At 32.8% G+C, this 3,525-nt stretch overlaps 1 long non-coding RNA gene across 1 annotated transcript; it reads right to left on the bottom strand.

The window, feature by feature from the left end:
• Positions 1-918, bottom strand: LOC110910513. Its single transcript, XR_002576224.1, has 2 exons — positions 837-918; positions 1-599 (listed from the first exon to the last, which is right to left on the bottom strand). It is a non-coding gene; the product is annotated as an uncharacterized LOC110910513 (long non-coding RNA).
• Between the last annotated feature and the right edge of the window lie 2,607 nt (positions 919-3,525).

Below are 3,525 nucleotides of genomic sequence, written 5' to 3'. Positions count from 1 at the left end.
TAGTGAGCTAACTAAGCTCATAATAACGACTAAACTATATAAAAACTAGAAGGTTAAAGTGGATAATGTTGTTTGGAGTCCAACCTAAACTTTCAACATGAAGTACCCCATTACAATAAAATATAAAAAAAACAAGTAAAAAAAAAAAAAAAGACAAGCTACTAAAAGAAAGAACATAATTTCCTACTGATTTTTAAACCCTTTTGTCTTGTTCATTCTAACTCTTTTTTGTTGTCTTGACATTACCACCCTGGAGAACATCCAGTAGAACCGTGCTTTTGCATTTAGGGCACTTAGGGTGGTACTTCTCAGCAAGCATGACATACATAAGGCACCGAGGACACCCTGCCAACATCATAGACGTGGCGTCTGGGCTCGATGAGTACCGGATGCTGGTTTCATCAAAGCTGTGCTCGGAAGACAGACAAGAACTTGTAGGAGACTGGTTTGGTGATTCTACCATTGGCCTTTGAGCTCTTGGTGGCGAAAGATGCAACTTCAAGTCAAGCTTTGCCTCTCTACCGCCACCACCACCACTATTTCTCCTACTCATATTTGCCCTTATGGATCTCCCAATATAATAATATAAGTCAACTTTGCTGCAAATTAAAACATATACAAGTTATATCATTTAAAAGGTGTGATCGTCCCCAAGAGGACGCCAGGTGGTAAGTGGTGTCTCCACAACCATAATGTTAGGAGTTCAAATCCTGCATGCAACTGTATGCGCAGTGGTGTATATATCCTAAAAAATCTAGAAATTATTGTTAAAATATAAATAAAAAGGTTTGATCATTAGATGCTTATGTTATCAACAATCGTGATAGTATGCTTACCTTCAAATATAAGTAGACATATAGAGGAAAGAGAGAGAGAGAGAGAGAGAGAGAGAGAGAGAGAGAGAGAGGTGGTTGTTTGTTTGAAGCTTCAAAGTCCATGTATATATAGCAACTCATATAAGAGATAAATAGACTGATATCAAGTGAGGAGCAGGAAATGAATAAAATCATTAATTGTTGGAAACATCATCGTGTGGTCACTTTCTTATAATTTGATGGGTCAAGTTATTCTATAAAATTTTCTAATTGTAAAAAGTGTAAGAAGAATTTATAGAGTGACAAATGTCTAATAATCTAAAACTAAACCCACTACATCACCACCAAAAACCTAAACACCCACCCCCACCCCACCCCACCACCACCCAAAAACCTAACCCCCCCCCCCCCCAAAAAAAAAAAAAAAAAAAAAAAAAAAAAACCTAAACCCCCACCCCCGGCTAAAGAAAAAAAAAAAAAAAAACTATACCTCACAAAAAAACCACCAAAAAACCTAACCATTAGGATCCTTTGTATTTGATCCTAATCCTAACCATTAGGATCCTTGGTGGTGGGTGATGTTGGGGGGGGGGGGCGGGTTAGGTTTTTGGTGGTGGTGGATGTTTAAGGTTTTTTTTTTTTTTTTTTTTTTTTTTTTTTTTTGTAGGGGGTTTTTGTGTGTAGTGGGTTTTCTTAGGTTATTGTACACTTGTCACTCTATAAATCCTTCTTACACTTCTTACAATTAGGATCATTTATATTTGATCCTAATCCATAATTTGATAAACAATAAAATTAACAAAATCTTTCTTATAATTTTACAAATTATCAAATTATTAGAGAGGTATCAACATAATTTGAGAAATTATCGTCGATATTGTTGTTCAAGCGAGTGGAATGAGAAAAAAAGAGTATAGAGTTCTGGTAGCTCGATTTATGCAACATATGTCTTTATTTTTGTTGTTTTTTCTTTCTTTATCACTATTTATTTTATTTTCCCAGCATGTTATGTAAGTTATAACATAGTCAAAGTTGGTGTTAGGTGGACTTGTATAGATCTGTTGTTTTAAGAGTGGCAGGATGGTGGTTGGGCATAAACAGTTAAATCAACACTTAGTTTGAAGATTTAAAGTTACGTCATACGTGGCTTAGACTTCTATATTGTAGAATATTTTATTTTTGTAAACCCAAAATACATAAAGGAGAATTAAATATGTAGTTATTAAAAATTTAAGAAGGTTGTGGTTGGATTTATTGGAAATTTAGTTTTATATTAAATAGCATTTAATTTAACATGCATAGTTGCATACATAATGGTAGATTTGAAAATAATAATAATAATAATAATAATAATAATAATAATAATAATAATAATAATAATAATAATAATAATAATAATAATAATAATAAAATAAGAAAACTCAAACTTAATGATAGAGTAATTTTGAAAAATAAAAAATCTGATCAATTTGTAATTAACTTGTCTACAAGATTATGTAATGCTATGAAAACCGAATCAACCGCTCAACTAGAGGCTCCGACGCATGTTCATTTGGTTGGCCATGTCCTAGAACCCGGTTGGCGAGCAAAGGACCGGGGCAAAGATCGTTGGGTTTATACCGGTTTTGGTTTTGTCTGTGAAACGCGGGTTCAATTCATTTATGTCGAAACCTTTGGCATTTAAACGGAGCCGGTGGTTTTAGTTTAGTTAAATTGGTCATACTAGCTGATCCAGTTTTTAAAACACTATTTGTTTAAACATATATATTCTTTGTGGTAAAATTGCAGCAACCAGGTTATATACGGTTTAAAGGTTTAAAAAATGTGTTTGATGATAAACTGTTTCCAAGAAGCACAAGTGCGAGAAAGGCAAAAATGTGTTTGAAATTTTAATCACTTAAAACCCTACATAACATACAACCCGTCTCGGTTGATTCGTTTTGCTTTTTCGGGCGGTCCTTGTTTTGAGGTCTGGCCCGTTTTGATTGAAATATACTTTTCAAAAAAAAAAAAAAAAAAAAAAAAAACCCTCTCGGTTCATTAACTTATGAAATCAAACTTTAAAATTAGAAACTGAATCAACAAACTTTAGGAGGGTGAAAATTATCGGATCCTAATAAATTCATTTTAAAGCTTCAGACAAAAAACATGATATGTATATAATATATATAATTGATAATTTAAAAGTTTTGTTCTTTTTATAAGAGTTTTACAATGAGTTAAAAAAAGAGTTAAATGTCATTTTAGTCCATGTGGTTTTAACAGAAAAAATAGATAAAGTTAATCTAGTGGACTAAAATGATAACGGTGAAAACTTTTTGGACTCATAGGTTAAAAATAAAAGCTTTGAAGTAAACTGGTAAAATGGCTCAAACTAAAGGGACTAAAATGATGTTTAACTCTTTCAATTGTAGTTAAAAAGAATATGAAATCAGTATTCAAAGTATGTTGTTTGAAATGAATTATAAGTAGGAGATGAGTAATATTTTCATAGGTGAGTGAACAATTCACAAGGAATGTAGATGCTTGACAAGCAAATTCATTGGTTTTTAATCTCACAACTACGCACACACCGTGAGGGTGGGGTGGGGTGGGTCAAACTCGTCAATGCTTATGCAAGTCATGTTTTCTGATGAGCCATAACTTTTTTGAACAAGTTTTTCAAGTTTGGCCGACTGAAAAAAATAATAATTGTACCATCCCACACATA

This window comes from Helianthus annuus, chromosome 11 (assembly GCF_002127325.2).
Source record: "Helianthus annuus cultivar XRQ/B chromosome 11, HanXRQr2.0-SUNRISE, whole genome shotgun sequence".
Lineage (NCBI taxonomy): Eukaryota > Viridiplantae > Streptophyta > Magnoliopsida > Asterales > Asteraceae > Helianthus > Helianthus annuus.
The sequence above is the reverse complement of the archived record's forward strand: the minus strand, read 5'-3'. Positions and strand labels throughout refer to the sequence as shown.